We start from the raw sequence: 21,405 nt of genomic DNA on the forward strand, positions 1-21,405 counted from the left end.
TAAGAAAGTAAGAAACATAATAAAACAAAAAGGCATAAATAACCAAGAAAAAATAAGTAATTGCAAGTAAAGCATAAGAAGTCCCATTCGGCATCCATTTTACCCACAAATTAATGACACTATTAACAAAATCCATTGCCCATAAACCCACCGGTAAAGCCCATTCCATAAATAAAGTTATTTTATAAAGTTATCATTTAGGAATGTTCGATATTCATGCATGGTATGTGTAGTCCTTTTCAATATTTGAAGTAGCGAAACCTTCTCCGTGGACAGAGTGAAAAATGGGTACATTTCTTTAAAAGAGCATAACTTCAAAGGTTGTTAGCCGATTGATATAATTGTTTTGGTTTATTAAAGCTAACGACTCAAGGTTTTTTTACATACCAAAATATATTTGATCAACTTTTCAGAAATAGGAGAAAAAGAGGACGCAAGTTTCAGGAATGCTTTTAAACCTGGATATTCAATTACCATGATTGGCAAAAAATAAGACTTCAACTCGTCTATCATAATGGTGTACCTATTTTCTTGGAATATCCTATTATATCATTAGAAGCCTAAACATTGTACTATAGACAATGATTTAATGAACACGACAATAGCGTCTACAAGTCTTTTAATAACTCATAACTGGATTTGGTCAAAGACGTATTTATAGCTAGCCTAAAGGACAACTTATGTGTCAGAACAGCATGACTTTCATTTGATCATCATTTGATGATGAGCTTCATTAAGTCTCATGTCTTAAAGTCACGTTCTGGCATTCTTCCACTAAAAGCTAAAAAAGAAAGGACATTTGGTTAGACACGTTTACAGACGGAATTGAAGGAAATTAACTACATATGGAAGGACACGGAACAAACTCTTTGGCTTTGTGTTTATCCTAAACAATGGGCGCTCTAGTGTTGTCAGAATTTTGAGCATTCATGGATGCATTTGGAGTATTTGCACGTTCGAAGTAAAGGGCATATGTATCAAGAGAAATCCCATTAATCTTATATTGGAAAGTATCAAATTTCTGCAAGCTACTTGTATATCAACGATTCTGAAAAAAGAAAGTTCGCGTAGTTAACATTAAAGAAGTTAATGGTTCGGAAATTAATATCTATTTTTACACACCTTTTCACTTTTTTGCTGATGTGACTATTATACATGGTAATATGAGATGTTATAGAAACCCTTGGAACGAATAATGAATGAATACACTTATTAAAGTTTATTTTAACTAATGTCGGAAGTATGATCATTATCTTCTGATTATCTACTTATCTTCATCTCATTATACCGTTGCAATGATGGGTTCCTAAAATAAACTTTGTATCGCAATCTCTGTTTTAGAACGGCATCTTCCACATACAAGGAAAATTCTTAATCTATTAAGATCGTTTCATCTGTATCGGGTTAAATTTTAACAAAACAAATGAATTTTATGACATGTGTATCTTTGCTTGTTACCTTATATCGCCTTGTTACCACTATCGGTTAATTGGATGAATTTTTCCAAACGTGTGCATCATACAAAACATAAATCTCCTGAAAACAGAGAATCGTACAGCGAGATACGTTACGTTATATTGTCTAACAGATTCATAAGGTTGGTTATTGTTCAGCCATTAAAGATTATCTTCATAAAGGATGTGTGGTAAAAGAATGGTAAGCCTCACCAACTGAGTTTTCATCTGTTTGTAAAGCCCTGCTACGGCGGGAACTAGTGCTACCAGTCCATCTGCTACTTTGTAGCGGAGAATTTTAATAAACGTAAAGTTCCTAAAGACAATTTTTAAGGGAGGCTGTTGATACAGCTAATTGTGTTTGTGAGGCACTTTGCAGTTGTTTTAACTCAACTTATATAGCCAAAACTGGTAGACAAAATTTCAGAAAGAAACGATTCTCATAATGAACAAAACAAGTCTCAGAATGCGACAGAAAGATTGACAGCATCAGATCCCGTCTGATCCATAGAAAAGGGTAAAGGCTCGCGGTCTTTTGTTTTTAATTTAATTTGTCTTAATTTACAAAACCTTGCGTAACCTTAACAACATTGTTTTTTAGTTTTTAATTTGGACAACCTTGCGTGACCATAAATATAATTGTTTGCTACAAACAGGGAATAGCCATCAAAATTGCCCCTCAGGGATAGAAAGAAACAATAGCCACTAAGGTTGTCCCGTAGGGCTAAGAAGAAACAATATCGATCAAGCTTAAACTTTAATTAGCTCCCGATAGAGGTCTGAGCTTTAAAAATGAGGTAAATCATGAAGAAGAAGGCAGAGCCTGAAGAATTTTTGCTACAAAAAAGGAATAGTCATCAATGTTGCCCCTCGGGGCTAAAAAGAAACAATAGCCATCAAATTTGCCCCATAGGGCTAAAAAGAAAGAATAGCAGTCAAGTTTAAACTATAATTAGCTCCCGATAGACAGCAGAGCCTGAAGAATGAGGGAAAATGAGAGGTAAATATAAAAAAAGTAAAGGCTTGCGGTCTTTTTTTTATTGATTTTTGTCTTAATTTACAAAAACTTGCATAATCTTAACAACATTGTTTTTTGAATTTAAAAAGCCTTAAATATACCGAAAAACAACAGATGACTTTATCACTTCACAAATGTGCTCAACATTAGCACTTTAAGACTGTTATAGAATGCTTAATATTAGCACTTAAATAGAGAGATTGGGTTTTAGTATATAAGATAACATAAGCTGGGAGCAGCGTTTGTGTCATGCGTTTTCCTAAAATCAAAGAGGAAATGAGAAAGATTAAGCCAATAATCATGAAATGATCCTGCATAATAACAACTGAATGTCTTCATGAAACAAAGGATTAAATCCTTTGCCAATATAAGAATTATATACTTTGTTTTCATACACTTCATTCCATTTTCCCAGCTATATTTGTGTCAAATAAGTGTTAGGGACATCGTACGGAATTCGCCTATACCCAGATTCAGCCTCTCCTAGAATACATCGACCTGAAAACACGGAAGTATCGTGTATAGTTGTCCAAGTTGTTTTTGAAATATTACCGCCAATGCTCATAGACTGAGAATACTACTGAGATGTAGCTAGGATTTCATCTCTTGACGGTAGGCTAGTCTTAACATTACTACATGGTAGAACTTGTGAAGAAATACGTTAAGGTTTGGGATTGACGTCGACAAAATGGTAAGAAAACTCTGAAGCTTTTACTATGAAGATTCAAAATTAAGTCTTAGATGAGGTACATTCTTTCAAGTACCTCATCATTAAATGGACTCTATAACTTAGTGGCTATATTTTGCACGAAAAGACAATTTAGTCGTCATGCAGTGGTCATTTCAAGGTCACGGCTGTACTTTGTGGTCTTATAAGACCGCATCATATCTAGGTTTTCATTGATTTTGATCAAGTCTGCTCAATAAATGACAATAACAAATCTAAGAATACAAGAATGTAAGGTCGCTCCATCAGTTATATCCGTAAACCGTAACAGCTGCAAGCACTCTGCTTATAAACTCACTTCATTCCAGCTGCTTTAACGTATTTTTACAAATAAATTGCTATTTGCAACAGATTCAAGCTTGAATGGTGATTACGATTAAGCGGAATAGATTTCATTGAACTTTAGCATCAATCACATAAAAGGTGAAAAAATGAGACAGATGTATCTTATTATGTAAACTTTCACAAACAGAGCAGCTGCTTCTTATACAATGCGTAAACTGTGCACTGTGTTTGCTCCCAGTAGTATAGTTTTCAAGAGGATTATAATTGTTCTTTTATGTAAACCAAAAGGGAAACCGTGATCGTGGGATTTCCTAAATCTGTATTTGCATAACACCTTGATAATAATAATAATAATAACACACTTTTATTAAGCGCACTTCACGGAGCGTCACAGTGCGCTTTACAAAATAATTATATGAAAAGCCTTAAAATACCATAATTACAAAATACACATAACCTTAAGCAAATACTATTATAAAACAAGTAAAATACAAAAAACAACTTATACACAAAAGAACTATATATTAAAAACAGCAAAAAGCTGGAGAATTCTGCAAGTACATGTATAACTCAGTCATTATTGCACGAAATTAAACATACTATTCACACTTTAAAAACATATATAATCATGAGGAAAAACAAACAATTCAGTTCAAGTTCGTGAGTCAGGGTGCGTCGAGTTGTGTGAACAGATGAGTTTTGAGTTTCTTTTTGAACAGTGCAAGTGAGGATGAATTTCTGATGTGTGGTGGCAGTTTATTCCAGAGTTCGGGAGCGGCGTGCTTGAATGAACGTTGTCCGTAGGTGACAGTGTTGACAGATGTATGATGAAGTTGAGGAGCCACGTTAGATCTCAGCGAGCGAACAGGATCTTTGATGACGACAAGTTCCCGGATGTAAGCTGGGGCGAGATCATGAAGTGCTTTGTATGTTGTCAGCAAAAGTTTGTATGTGATCCTGCTTTTCACCGGCAACCAATGAAGATCACGGAGAATTGGTGAAATGTGCTCGCGTCGCTTGGTAAGTGTTACCAACCGAGCCGCGCTAGCTGGAACTCAGGAAGACCGAACAATAAACTATTTCCACAATCAAGCTGAGAAGAAACAAAAGCGTGCACAAGTTTTTCTGTGCTCTCTCTGTCCAGGTATTTCCTAATACGGCCGATTTTCCTGATGGCAAGACAAGCTTTTTTGCAGATTTGATTGACGTGCGAGGTCATGGTGAGGTGCGTGTCGACTACAACACCGAGGTCTTTTGCTTGCGAGACAATTGGAACATTAAATGTACCAACTTTGAAGTCACCGATGGGGTCAGAATCCACGTAGCGCGAGCGTACATGGATGACCTCAGTCTTATCGTCGTTGAGTGCGAGTTTATTTTCAACTGTCCATTTCTTGATGTCGTTAACACAAGCCTCAAGTTTTACAAGATTATCATTCCTATTGTCAGCATTGAAAGACACATACAGCTGACTGTCGTCCGCGTAGAACATTCCCTGGACTTGATGATCTCTAACAACATTCTCGATGGGAGCTGTATACATCGTGAAGATCTGTGGTCCAAAGACCGAACCTTGCGGGACACCGCAGGTAAGATCACAGAATGATGATAAAGTGTCACCAATCTTGACAGCTTGCTTACGTCCATGCATGTATGACTCAAACCACGAAAGTGAGGTACCAGTGATGCCATACTGATGCTCCAGACGCTGGAGGAGGATTGTGTGGTCAATAGTGTCGAACGCGGCACTGAGATCAAGTAGTACAAGTACCGCGTCCTCCCTCTTGTCAACAGTAAGAAGAATATCATTCATGACACGTAACAACGCCGATTCGGTGCTGTGGTGCTTTCGGTAGGCACTCTGGAGGTTAGAGTACAAGTTATTATTGATGAGATATGCTTGAATCTGTTCAGCAGCTGCTTTCTCCACAACCTTCGACATGAAGCTCAAATTGGACACACTGCGATAACTCTTCAGCTGTTCAGCATCCAGCGTTGCTTTTTTAAGCAATGGAATGACATGCGCTATCTTGAAACAATCTGGAAAGACACCAGAGAGGAGCGAATAGTTGATAATACGCGTAATGACAGGCAGCAATTCATTCAAACAGAGTTTCAACATCCACGTTGGCATAGGGTCTAGGGAGCAAGTTTTTGATGCCATTTTGGAGATCAATTTCCGTACATCGTCTTCAGCTAACACGTGGAAACCACCAAACTCAACTGCGCAATGTGGATGTGACGAATCGTAGGATGTGTCCGAAGATGGAACAGAGTCAAGGTTCTGACGAATGTTCTTAACTTTGTCGTCAAAGAACTTGACAAAGTTGTCAGCCAGTGTCTGAGAAGAGTCATGAGATTGATTGATTAATTATGACGAGTCTTGCTTCGACGATCCTTGTGAATTGTGCACGTATTGTCGTGATTATGCATGAATGTGAATTATCATCGTTATTTTCTGCCTTTTAGCAAAATTACATTCTACAATACGAATCATTTTAGTCATATTGTTGTATTTTTTGTATCGTTTTATTTGATCATCATCTATCTTTTCTCTATCTTTTCTCTGTCATTATTTAACATGGGCTTATAACTCTCCACTATCAACTCAAATATGTCATGTGTTTAACGCATGATTGCATATGGGTAATATTGTGACGTCATATGTTTAACTTTGGCTCCATATGGGGCGAAAATTAAAGTTGCTCCGATTTTACCGAAAATGTTCTCAAATTTTGTGTCTTGCCATGAGAAATCATTCATTCATTCATTTCATTCGGCTGCGAAGCTAGCGACTACAAAGTTTCTCCATGTACAGGGTGAGTCAAACAAAGTGCAATAGTGCATTTTTATTTAGGAATCGAGTTGAACCTTTTAGGTTTTAAAACATTTTATAAATACATATCCATTAGTAATCTTGTGTGAAAAAATCAAAGATTTAGCATTTACCGTTTTGTTTTTATGGCACATTTTATAGATATACCCAATTTTAATGTTTGTCCAAGAGACATCTAAAATTTGAATGTCAGTTCACTCTGTGTAAGGTAGATTTGGAACAACTGCCATTTTCTTAACCTCATTGTCATTGAAATAAAATGGAGCACCCAAAGTGTTATTGCCCTTGGTCTTGTTTAAGGAAAAGAAACATTATTTGTTGTTATTTTCATTTCCCCTTAAGACATGGGGTATGGGCGAACTTGAAGTACAGGTATCTAGAGAAGGGAAGCAACGAGTTCCCCCAAATCACATCGGCAGATAGTGACTGGGCCGCCAAGTGCGAACATGTATTTATTTTTGAAGGTTCATGTTTGTTTTAAATTTTGGGGCGTTTTTCCAAAATTTGATATTTTTGGTTATATTTCAAAAAAGCGACATGCAAAAGACAACTCTTTGGGCACATACTTTGTTATGGCTATTGCACTTCTTTTCCACGTTACCATGCGCTTTGGTGATTTACTAATATTATATATTTTGTGACTGCAATTTGGCGTTTTCAATGCAATTTAAGCTTATCATGAAATTAAGAAAAATATCTGGTCACGCTCCTTTTAGACGTTTTACCTTTTGCAGGCAACAGAATGCAGATTGGCTCACGATAGATGTCGTATTTCTCTATGTGGGTCACTTGATGAGCAAATTACTTTGAATTCCTTGTAACAACACACAAATGTTCGTCTGGAAACAGGGTTTCGGACTAAATTATGGAATAGCTCTAGTCTTCGACGCCGTATCAAATCTCATAAAAAGGCCACGACAGGCTAGTATGTATTTATGTTACCCGCACGAAAGTTTGCGTCTACTTCTATACTCTACTTCTTTGGAAACGTTGACCTTTGACCATTCTTTGTATAATGCCCTGCTATGATCTTCATATGTACACTTGTTTGGGTACTGTTAAAACACCCACTTTAGCACCCGGTCAGTTGATAATCCTACCATGCCTACAGGGATACAGTGTAGTTTAACTATTGAGTGAACATTGTTTATTCGCTATCAAAAACATATAAATTTGTAGGCGGGTGGTTCAAATGTCGAAATGAAATGCGCGAAAATTGAAGTGGAGTGAATTATAAAATATCCAGTAAGTTGGACATATTGAATAATCCAGAATAACTGGAGTTGGAGTCGAGTGAGGTATGAAGGACTTAAAGTAATGTTAGAAAGTTTGTTTGAACAGAAAAAAAAAAAAAATCGCGATTACCTTGATGGCATTTTTTGAGGATGAACTTTCACTTTAAGCAAGATATCTGTCGCAATACATTTTCAAAGTTAAACTCTATAAAAAAAACATTGGTTTATTGCTCCCAAATTAACCATGTCGAGATCGTACCTACTTATTGGAATTTTAAATAAATTGAATTGTACTCAATTAGAACAAAAGTTAATGTAATTTAATCAAGCACAAACTGGCTGTGATATCCCCTTTTCTGCAAAGTTTTTAATTTCCTGCTTCATATAAATGATCAATAATGCATCAGCAGAACACCGCTACGTTTTAGTCTCTATCATAAAATGAGATCTAAAAATAAACATACTAATACACAATTTTTTGGCATAAACGTATTGATGGCTGCAGATTCTCTCATTATTTATAACTCAGTTTACAGTATAAAGAAAATTTTATGTACATATCATTAGTTTTACCGAAATTTATAGAGAAAGATACCCGTAGGCTATCACGACATCCAATGAAGTATGTTTGCCATCTTCAATACATATGATGAATTTCCTAAAGAATTATGACTCACGCACAGGGGTGTTTCGGAAAGAACTGTACCATCGAAAACTTTAAATTTTGGGTATTCTAATCGCATAATTGTCAGCTATCATATTGTTTTTGAATTTCATTCTTGATATTATAGACTTTTAGGAAATTACCGTTGGAGTTCCAAGCACTTCGCACACAGTGCACTACGTTTCCTGAGCATTGAACATATAGGTTTGTAAGTAATATCTTATTAGTGCACTATTACATGACTTGCCTATATAAACTCCTCAACAACAGTTTGGAAAGTTTTTTCAAGCATCTGTATCTCAAATTATTTGTGACATATTCATATCGTGTTGCATATCAATAGATAGCTACAATACTCCCCTTTACAATGACACCCCATTTGAAACAATAACATTTTTCACGGCTGAGTACACGCCTTGTGAATGCAGTGGAGTGTCAAACAGAATTTGCCAAATTGCCAAAATTATTCTGTGCTCAAACAACGCTAGTCACTAACCTCAATAGCGGGTGGAAAATCCACAGGCAGCCACAATAGTCATGCATCTTCTACTCATGCTGCTCACCGACCTGGTTACACGTTACTGTGGCATGGCATTCCATTCTTCAATAAGGATTCGTCGCAGGTCAATCAATGTGGTTGCATGGCACGTACAGCACGATCAAGTTGGTCTCACAAGTGTTCAATCGGGTTAAGGTCTGGCCCCCGGGTCTGGCCTGATTGCAGGCCATTTTGGCTCTACTCCCATATTCTGTATGTAGTCGTTGACTACCGTGGCTCTATGGGGCGAGCGGTGTCATCTTGGAGGATTGCATTATGCTCAATTTGGCAAATTCACAAGGCGCGTACTCAGCCGTGAAAAATGTTATTGTTTCAAATGGGGTGTCATTGTAAAGGGGAGTATTGTAGCTACCCATTGATATGCAACACGATATAAATATGTCACAAATAGTTGGAGATACAGATGCTTGAAAAAACTTTCCAAACTTTTGTTGAGGAGTTTATGTTTGAAGCACGTAATTGTGCACATTATTAGTGTAACTATTCAAAACCACTCTCCTGTGACGATGCGTATCTAGCCAACATTGACAATTCTGCACGTTTGAAATGACCGTGCAGGCGAAATACGAAAATGTTCAAAATGTTTCCATTTTACAATGTCTTAAATGGAATCATGCAAAAGAAAGTCTAACTATTAATATGATCCATTTTGTTTGTAAGAAATCATTATAATAAAGATACTAAAGATAATAAAGATACAACGATGTGTGAAAATTTGATGATCATACGTAGATATTGTCCATTGAAATGTGTGTGATACTTTCCGTATAAAAAATGACGCTGCGATTGCACATTGTTTACACCAACGTCGTATAAAACGCACGGGTGACCATGAAATATGCTGATTTTAACGGCATGTCGAGGTTCATGCAACGCGCCGAACAATATGCAATATGTAACATCGCAATCTCTCTATTACGAAAAACAAAAACTTTAATTAATAAAAATGTTATTTTCAAAAAGGTCAATAATATGACGAAATTGGGTTTAAATGATAAATCCCTTTACAGGTAACAGTGAAGCATTCGTCGCTTATATTTTGATAACGGAATCGATTAAGAAACAAATACAAGCTCATAATCAATGTCTAAAGATGGTAATGTCAAAAAGGAGGAATAATAGATTCTGATAAAAAAAATATAGCTGTTTCCTTACCATCAGCTGAGGGTCACTTGAGCCAGTTTTTCCTGCAAAAGTGCCTCCACGTAGAATTTCACTGTAAGTAGTACTATTTTTCGTGCCGCGTGTTATATTATATTATCTTGATACCCTGGATCTCAAATGTCTTAATAAATCAAATTCTTATAATGTTACTGGCCACATAAAATCGACTCGATGCCAACCGAGAGGATACTATTTCGTCATCTCAAGTACAGACTGAAATTAACCTTTCCAAATGTGAAATTGAACCCATATTTTGGGCATATATAAACATTAGAAACTTGACATAACCATATTCCCTTTAAGTTATCTGAGTTTGACTTCTGTAAATATTACCATTTTACATAAAAAATATCGATCATTGAATTACCAAACTTTTCCATATGTTGCACTTTCTCACTCGATCCATTTAGTTTAATGTTCACAAAGTCGATTTAACATCTCCATGAATATGCAAGGTTTTCGAATGTTATATATTTTCTGTGGCTACAATTTAAATATAACACCTCGTATCAAATTGCTCTCGGAGTAAAATGGCATCACGTGATCAGTGAACTAGTTGTGTTGTTTTATGCAATTGGTCTGTATTGATTTTCATTTCATGGCACATAATAATAATAATAATAATAATAATAATAATAATAATAATAATAATAATAATAATAATAATAATAATAATAATGGATAAACTTGAAACTTTTTAATTTACCTGCACTGATCATATTCGCTTGATTTGAGTGATTACGGTAAATTTTGTATACAAAACTATTGGAACGTAACAATATCTGCATTAAGTTCCACGTCCTTGACAAGATTGTTGATGACGCGAAGAAAAATGAAGAAAAATATACCTCTTGTATTCACACGAAGTAGAACTCCAGTCGATACGTACTTATAATGTAACTAGACCAGGTGATAACTACAGCCGGTGAAATCACATGTTCTTCTTTCATTTCAATACGAGCAAAGAATCACCGATAGGGATACAGTAGTTTCTTATTATCAAGCAGTGATTGCTGCAGGGTTACATGATTAGCGGGTTTGGCGGACTCCAGAAGACAATAAAACCTCATGATACTTAATTGTGGTCTAAATCTTGCTTCAAGAAATAGTACGAACACGGTTATGGGTGATAAACTTGTTATTAACACTTTATTAAATTTACGTAATGTCACGTGTACTTTGGGTCCCCACAATTGATTGTAAGTGCTTGTTATTAAACCATTTCAACCAGGAACAGATGAAAACAAAGAATGAAAATACGGATGAAATTACAAAAACAATATGTAGCTTAATTGAGAATCTGCGCTACTGATGCATTCTAACGATAACAAAATACGCCTACTGTTGGTACAATATTTTTCTTCAATTTGAGCAAATTCTATGATACAAGGTTTTAAAGTAAAAGGCTGCATGCAATCTAATATTAGAAAATAATTACAGTGTCTGTCCTCGTAACCTCTCACGCTACTTTTCACAATCATAATAAAGGGGATATCTATCGAGCCTTGGAGGCTGACGGGAAAACGCGGGCGTAGAATGTGTAATCTACAGCTGCAAAACCGTGACATCCAAGTGTGTGGTACAGAGCTTGGATTGAGAAAAAATGGCTTCGGAAACTGTGCCATATGGTCTTTTTTCACCGCTGAAAGAAACCATGGTAGAAATATATTGGTGCTTAATTGCTATCACCTGTCTATAAAATAAGCATTTAATTCAAGTATTAATTTTTACCTTATGTAATAATTGTCATGGCTCTCACCCTGTAACAGTTAACTGTGTTACAATTGTATTAATTCACTACCTTACAGTACCGTGACCACACTGCATCTAACCATCACAACTGGAATATTCACTTTCTGGAAAATACAACTTTCCTAATCCTTTTTTATTTTTATTGATTTTGATACATTATATAGCATTAACAGTTAAGTGTAATACTTTGATACACTCTGTAGATATCTTGAATGCCCTGTTGCATCAGTATCTTGCAGTATGTGGAATGGAAGCGGAAACCCCACATCAATATGGAAACTTATGTTGGACTTTCTCAAGTATGTGAGGGGCAGACTTGTACACAATTATGAGTTCTTTCCGTTCATCATTAATTTCAAGTCTCAGGAATGCTTTTAAACCTGGATATTCAATTACCATGATTGGCAAATATAAGACTTCAACTCGTCTATCATAATGGTGTATCTATTATCGTGGAATATCCTAGTATATCATTAGAAGCATAAACATTGTACTATAGACAATGATTTAATGAACACGACAATAGCGTCTACAAGTCTTTTAATAACTCATAGCTGGATTTGGTTAAAGACGTTTTTATAGTTAGCCTAAAGGACAACTTATGTGTCAGAACAGCAACATGACTTTCATTTGATCATCATTTGATGATGAGCTTCATTAAGTCTCATGTTTGAAAGTCACGTTTTGGCATTCTTCCACTAAAAGCTAAAAAAGAAAGGACATTTGGTTAGACACGTTTACAGACGGAATTGAAGGAAATTAACTACATATGGAAGGACACGGAACAAACTCTTTGGCTTTGTGTTTATCCTAAACAATAGGTGCTCTAGTGTTGTCAGAATTTTGAGCATTCATGGATACATTTGGAGTATTTGCACGTTCGAAGTAAAGGGCGTACATATCAAGAGAAATCCCATTAATCTTATATTGGAAAGTATCAAATTTCTGCATGCTACTTGAATATCAAAAATTCTGAAATAGAAAGTTCGTGTAGTTAACATTAAAGAAGTTAATGGTTCGGAAATTAATATCTATTTTTACACACCTTTTCACTCTTTTGCAGATGTGACTATTATACATGGTAATATGAGATTCTATAGAAACCCTTGGAACGAATAATGAATGAATACACTTATTAAAGTTTTTTTAACTAATATTATATCGGAAGGATCATTATCTTTTGATTATCCACTTATCTTGATCTCATTATGCCATTGCAATGATGGGTTCCTAAAATAAACTCCGTATCGCAATCTCTGTTTTAGAACCGCATCTTCCATGTACAAGGAAAATTCGCAATCTATTAAGATCTATATCGGGTTAAATCTTAACAAAACAAATTAATTTTATGACATGTGTGTCTTTGCTTAAGGGGTTGTTTGGAATGACAGGTGAGTCAGGGGTCAAAAACAAAATTTTTACCTTTTTGACCTCAGCACATGTGTATGTATGATCTGCCATACAAAAATTAAAAAAACAATACCTCAAAGTATCATTTTGAATGTTTTTTGTCATAATCACGCTTTTCTACAAATTTCATCTGTTTGTACCGGGGCGTGTCTGTTGCCAGGTAGGCCTACATGACAGCATAGACACACGTTACAACCTTGAATAATAATACAGAATTGTGACGTTATATTCTTCTTAACCTATCTTAGAACTGCCTATTATTTCAATTGTTATACTGTTCTGGTTGGTTTATTGCATATACTGTATAGAAATTATGCAATATGACGTCGAGCATGACAGAGTCATCTTCATTCAAATAAAATTCAGGTACCCGTAAGGTACCACGGAGCAATTCGCACGATAATACAATAAAACAGATGAAAGGTATGAATGGTTGTGGAATCGAATTGCAGACCTGTCCCTCTGTCACCTTAGAACTGCATCTTGTAGGCAATGGTAGGTAATAAACCAACCGGAACGGTATAACAATTGAAATAACAGCATGTCTTGGTCTCAATTCAAGATGTGCAATTTGGACACACCTACTCGTTGGCTGATTTATACTTCAACAGTTCCTCAAAGCTATATTTCATGTTCATTGGCCCGCAGTATGCGCTCGCCCCGGGGCACTCAACTTTAGAATTGATGGGTATATGTGCCTACAAGCGTCGCGAAGTAGGCGCATATCAGTACAAAACGTTGGGGTTTTTTTTTATTAAAAAAAAGGGTCATTATGTACAATCAAAATGAAAAAGGGTCATTGGGTATAATATTTTGAAAACTGAAGGTGCCTGGTCATCGGGTATAGTCGGCTTCAAAAGAGGGGCATATATTGACAGGCACATACCGTCACCTCTAAAGTTGATGCCCCCCCCCCCGGGTGCTCGCATTATATTTTGTTCATGGCTCGGCTTTTAAAACTCCCACACGTCACAATAAGGTTATTGAAAAGTGTATAGAATAGCTAATGATAGACCGGTCCCTGCGATTAGTCGCGGACCCGAGCGACAATATAGTAAACACATCGAGTTTATAACACAAGTGACAGAAGTCGTGAATTATGGAGGGTTTCATTGAACTTCTACCAGCAAAATATGGAATAATACTAACACAAGACACCAATCGAGATGATGATACCAGCCATAATGGAAGGCTTGTATTTGACCTTCTTATGAATCCAATTTCGTGACGAGAAGTTAAAAAGGTAATGTATATTTCAAGAAATTTGGGTTCAAAAATTCCGTATCAGCTCGTATCATCAATTCCGTAAATATGGCGTATAGAGGCACAACTTGACAATAAACTGAACTATTTAAACGTAAAGGACGCACTGGATACACATAAATTTGTGTTTCCTTGCTGGCGGAATAGTTGCAAAACTCTTTTTGTCAAAAAGTTGGACAATTTATGAATTATGATTGGCAAAATAGCGAAAGGAAATAGACTTTTCCAACCATGTAAAACTACACTGGGTTGTTGACATGGTCGACATACATTAAGGCATATGCATGTTCCTAAAGTAGGAGGTAAGTACTATAATTAATTGTTTAAAGTGCTCAACATATCAGCAAAAGGTCATAGGGTCATCAGAGTACAGGGACTTTGTGAAATACTGGGTACAAAAAAAAAGTGCGTGAGCCGATATGCAACATCAAATATAAAAGCCGATTTACATAATTTCCCATGACCTTACAGAAGTGATCGTGCTCAAATATAAAACTATAGAGTTTGGTCCTTGATATGCACCATCAATTGTGTACTTGTGATCAATATTGCTAGGCAAACAATCACAGCAAACATGCCAAAATCCTCCCATTTCTCCTCCATTTACACACATATAAACCCATCCCTTAATACCAAATATCGCCTCAAATAAAAAAATGCAAACGCTCTATTGATTACGCCGATTACCACTAACGGTTAATTGGACACATTTTTCCAAACGTGTGCATCATATAAAACATAAATCTCCTGAAAACAGAGAATAATAATCGTACAGCGAGATCAGGAGTTACGTTATATGTGACGTGTCATGTCAAAAGGAGACACTTTTGGGCAGGTTTTCAATTTTGAGGTTTTAACATATCTTAAATATGGAGATATTTTGCTCCACAACGCCGTTTTTTCCAATGAAATCGGACATTCCTAAGCGAAGATATTGAGTTCGTAAGTTGTGGTATTATAAAATTGGAAATTGAGATATCGGCCTTTGAAAATATTATTGACAATGTTGAGAGTAGGAATTACCTTGAAAAACGTCTCAAAAAATACAAGATGCCAGCTATATTCCGGTCTGAAACTATCAGACAATATTTTAAAAATTAATAACATCACAAATTCCTAACAAACCCAAATTGTGAAAAATTCACCCCCGGCAGATTTTTTGGCTATTTCTCCATTTACGAGCCTGCCAAAAAGTGTGTCCTTTTGAAATGACACGTCACATATTGTCTAACATATTCATAAGGTTGGTTATTGTTCTGCCATTAAAGCTTATTTTTATAAAGGATGTGTGGTAAAAGAATGGTAAGGCTCACCAACTGACTTTTCATCCGTATTGAGAAGTCTGATTTCTCAAGAGTTGTAAAGCTCTGCTATGGGGGAATTAGTGCTACCAGTCCATCCGTTACTGTGTAGCAGAGAATTTTAAATACTTAAGGGAGGTTGTTGATACAGCTAATTGTATTCGTGAGGTCCTTCGAAGTTGTTTTAACTCAACTTATATAGCCGAAACTGGTAGATAAAGTTGGTACTAGATATGAACTAAAACGACGGAAAGATTGACAGCATCAGATCCCGTCTTCACCATAGAAGCAGAGCCTGAAGAATGAGGCATAGTCTGTTACAGATGGATTGTTGGCTACAAAAAGCAATACTAGTAGTCATCATAGTTGCCCCTTAGGGCTGACAAGAAACAATGGCGACCAAGCTGAAACTAGCTCCCGATAGAGGGCAGAGCCTGAAAAATGAGCCAAGCCAGAATAATTTGTTAACACACAAAAAAAGGAATAGCCTCAAGGTTGCACTGGAGGGCTAAAAAGAAATAATAGCCATCAGGTTTGCCCCGTAGGGCTACTGAAAAAAGAATAGTGATAAAGTTTAAATTATAAATTAACTCCTGATAGAGGACAGAGCCTGAAGAATGTGGAAAATTGAGGGGTAAATATAAAAAGGTAAAGGCTCGCGGTCTTTTGTTTTTTAATTTAATTTTGTCTTGATTTACAAAACCTTGCGTAACCTTAACAACATTTTTATTTTTTTATTTAGAAAACCTTACGTGGACTTAAATATACGTAGTCTGTTACAGATGAATTGTTTGCTACAAACAGGGAATAGCCATCAAAGTTGCCCCGCAGGGATAGAAAGAAACAATAGCCACCAAGGTTGCCACGCAGGGCATAGCGATCAAGCTTAAATTATAAATTAGCTCCCGATAGAAGAAAGAGCTTAAAAATGAGGCAAATCCTGAAGAAAAAGGCAGAGCCTGAAGTTTAGCCATCAAGGTTACTCCTCAGGGCTAAAAAGAAATAATAGCCATGAAATTCGCCCATAGGGCCAAAAAGAGAGAATAGCAATCAAAGTTTAACTATAAATTAGCTCTCGATAGAGGGCAGAGCCTGAAGAATGAGGGGAAATTGAGGGGTAAATATAAAAAGGTAAAGGCTTGCGGTTTTTCTATTGATTTTTTTCTTAATTAACAAAACCTTACGTAACCTTAACAACATGCTTTTTTAATTTAAAAAAAGCCTTAAATATACTGAAAAACAACATATGACTTTTTCACTCCCCAAAATGCTCAAAATTAGCATTTTAAGACTGTTATAGAATGCTTAAAATTAGCACTTAAATAGAGAGATTGGGTTTTAGAATATAAGATAACATAAGCTGGGAGCAGCGTTTGTGCCATGCGTTTTCCTAAAATCAAAAAGGAAATGAGAAAGATAATGAAATGATCCTGTACAATAACAACTGAATGTTTTAATTTAAATTTAAAAATCCTTTGCCAATGTAAGGATAATACGCCGTTGAGGATAAAAGTACTCCGTTTTCATACACTCAAATCTATTTTCCCAGCTATATTTGTGTCAAATAAGTATTAGGGACATCGTAGGGAATTCACCTACACCCAGATTCAGCCTCTCCTAGAAAACATCGACCTGAAACACGGAAGTATCGTTTTAGTTGTCCAAGTTGTTTTGAAATATTACCGACAATGCTCATAGACTGAAAATACTACTGAGATGTAGCTAGGATTTCACCTCTTGACGGTAGGCTACTCTCTGTACATTACTATTGGTGAAGTAATGCGTTAAAGTTTAGGATTTGACAAAAGGTTTATTAATAATATTATAGATTGTGTTAAATAATAATCATAATTATATCCCAAAATTACAACATATTCACAGCCTAAAATGTGTAATGTTGGTGTTAAAATGCTTATATTATGCAAATATGATTCTTATATAAAAATGTGTACACTTAACATTTTAATAATGTCCCGGGTACTTGCCTGTGGGTAAAGATCCTACGTAATAGAAAAGCACGGAAGATGCATTAAGGGTCTATACCTGAAGTCACATTTACCAAATAAATATATAGAGGTCATTGACATGCAACCATTTCTTTGTATACGTTGATTGCACAATGAATCAATCACTGTACAATCCACGTATATAAAGAAGTATATTATTATGCGTAGACGAAAAAGTTAATACGGAAGGTATAAAACTTAGTCGCCACTTGTGCACTTTTTTGAGATATCTCAAAAAAGTGCACGAGTAAAATACAGTACCGAAGACTACAGCTTTTCTGAAAGCTGCCTTGAACCCTGAATTCAGAGGTAAATTATGTGTTGTTACATGGAATTCAAAGTAATTATAACATAAAAAACGGTATGCGATAATTATTCATAGCCAATCTGCATTCTATTATTTGCAAAAGCCGACGATCAGACAGAAATTAGTATCAGTAAGTAAGCTTGAAACGCATTTGAAACGCCAAAATGCAGTCACAAAATTTATAATATTACTAATCACCAAAACGAATTGTAACGTAGGTATGCAGAAAAGAGTTGCATTAACTATAACAAAGTATGAGCCAAAAAATTTGTCTTTGGCATGTCACTTTCTTGAAATATCACCAAAATATGAAATTTCGGAAAAAAGCCCCAAAATGAACCTTTCAAAATAAATGCGCCTCTCTCCAGTTACCAGTACTTTAAATTTGCCCTTACCCTCAAACAAGCTAATTCTTGAGCAACAAAATGACCCAGAACTCAAGAGCTCAATCAAAGGCATTGTCCATAGAGAGGGAAATTCTGTCTGTTTTAACAAACAAGATGGTGTCCCAATGAGAGAGTGGCGCCCACCTGATGTACTTGTCGATAGCATAGGCTTAACAGAGCAACTGATATCGCCAAAGAAAACTTGAAACAGGGTCAGGCTAAAATGAAACAATAGTATGGTAAAAATACCAGAGAACAAGCCAGATATCATAGCTCCTGATAGACGCAAGAGCAGGCAGTTATGCCACATAAATATGCTACTTATGTTAACTTAATCAAGCAGTGTGTTTTTTTGATTTGCATTCTGTAGTGAATTTCGGGAAAAGGTGTTTTGGCCTTGAGTCAATAAGCGAATCGTAACAATAACATTGCAATTCATCTCTATCAAATGTATTCTCTCACTACTCCTACAAGGTTATAAAATATGATATATTGATATTTGGGTTTTAACAATACCTGTATCTGTCTTGTTTTCATAGTTTCATCTCAAAAGGTATATTGCTTTAATAACATTGCTGATGTCCATAAACCAAATAACTCCTTTCATTCTTCATACGATTTTAAGAGACTTCTGTTGCGCTGCTTAAGTGATATTACGCTCGAACTTTTTAATGATAAGTTTGTTTGCAGGTAATTTCAAAGTTTATCAATCGTGTTATTTTTACTACGGAATATATTGAGGAAAAACAAGACGCTTATACTTCATAAGAGAAGATGGTAATGTCGAAAAAAATATAAATAGTCAAAACGTAAGGAATGTAGGTAAATAATATTATCAATTTTAAGAGACTTCTGTTGCGTTGTTTAAATGATATTACGCTCGAACTTTTTAATGATAAGTTTGTTTGCAGGTAATTTCAAAGTTTGTCAATCGTGTTATTTTTACTACGGAGTCTATTGAGGAAAAACAAGATGTTTATACTTCATAAGAGAAGATGGTAATGTCGAAAAAAATATAAATAGTCAAAACGTACGTAATGTAGGTAAATATAACCAAATCAAAACAAACAACATTAGTTGAGCATCACTTGAGCATCACTTGAACCAGTTTTCTAGTAAACGTGGCTCCACGATCTGAAGTGTTTTTACCAATTTAATTGTAAAAGGTGATATGTCATATTAAATCGACTCCATGCCAACTGATAGGATACTATTTCTTCGTCTCAAGTAGTAAAATAAACTTTCCCAATTTGAAATAGAATCCACGTTTCCTGGACACAAACATATGAGTATAACAAACTTGTTTTTCCTTTAAATAAGCTTTATTTGACTGTATCCTTAATTAAATATTATAAATTTACATAAAACATCGACCACCGTTAAGTACATAACTTCTCCAGCGTAAAATGCGATGAACTCCCTGGTTCAATCTATTTATGATACCAAATAAAGGTTTTTTAATGTTATTTAGTTTAAATATGATACCTTGCAGAAACCGTTGGATAACAAAATACACTAGATTATGTGTGTGCTATGGGAAGTTTTTAAGACATGCAAAGTACAGAGTAATAGATCAATTCTCAAACTCAGTTACTGTTGCGAATTTGTTTCAATACTATTTCTTTCTTTCTTTTTTTTGTATTTTTGTGGGACCTGAGAGCACAGCAGACACACCAAATTGCATTCTGAATACGAAGAATATCCTTCTGATATCAAATAATTTAGATGTTTTGAAATTCGTGTGATACGAGGGTCATTCAAAAAGTTATTTCTCCGTCGTCACATCTCTGTCATCTAACATTCCAGGATATTGTAATTACTTGTGATTATACTCTCAAATCGTGGCTACAAAATAAATGTTATTTAAGGAAAATGTGATTTTTGGTTGTTGAGATATGTTGGTTAAAGTGAATACAGATTTGGTACGTCGGAAACGGTCTGAAAAGAAAGGCTAATTTCGATTAAGGTTGCCAACATCTATGTGGTAATCATTACCGATTTATTTCTGATAATGATTAAATTGCTTTTATTTTTGTTCAAATAATTTAAACAATTTGTAATGCTTGCAGATAGTACAGTTTTACTGGGTATCATGTCTTTTGCATAGCAAAACCGATACATGTTCAGAAAAACCTTCGTATTGACAATTTTCCATATAGATTGTTGACTGGTTGGTGAGCACTTGTTGGGTCAAATCATATTAATTGGTTCATTTCTCTGTTTCAAAATACAAAGCGAAATAATATTACAGTGCCACTGTTGCAAAGGTGTATGTTCAAATAAATAAATAAAGTTACGACACATTACTTTGTCACAAGCACGAGTATTTTTATTAACGTTAAATCTCCACTGTAAACTCACAAGCGTTGATTTCTTTTGACTCCATTCAATATTTACGTTGTAAGTTTTTCATCGATTCTAATAGTCCAACTTCCTAACCGGAAGCTCTCGTTTATCGCTAACTAATAATCAAATTGTATAGACCGTGAACACGGTGAGAAAAACAAACAAAGCCTTGGATTAAATTTAGACATTAATAATTGTAATAATAAAATATATAAAAATAAATATGACTTAATGTAAGAAAGAATTCAACTATTAAATCAAATCGTTTTATGATGCGTTGTATTTAAATTATTCCTTCGGTGTGAGAAACAATAATATGCTATACAATGTCAACGTTGAGGGTGCTCTTCTTGTACATATTTCGAGAAATATTATATTGAATCGTTTGTGATTTTCGGTTCTCCGCTAAGGTTTCAACTGCGGGTAAATGCTGGGGGAAATGACTGCTATGTCTTAACGGCAAAACGTACGACATCCAATAGATATAATTGAGAAGACTGACTTTTAATAACTGTAATAAATATAAACTTGACATCACTTAATACATGCACTTTATATACTGCCTTTGAAGGCATCAGCATACAGTCTATACTGGAATGAAATATTCAAAACTTAAACGAAATAACGTGTACAGTATAGCAATGGATTAATGTCTCAGACTGTTTACTTTTATTGTTTGTACTGTTTGATAT

The sequence above is a fragment of the Amphiura filiformis genome, chromosome 15 (genome assembly GCF_039555335.1).
Source record: "Amphiura filiformis chromosome 15, Afil_fr2py, whole genome shotgun sequence".
Classification (NCBI taxonomy): Eukaryota; Metazoa; Echinodermata; class Ophiuroidea; order Amphilepidida; family Amphiuridae; genus Amphiura; species Amphiura filiformis.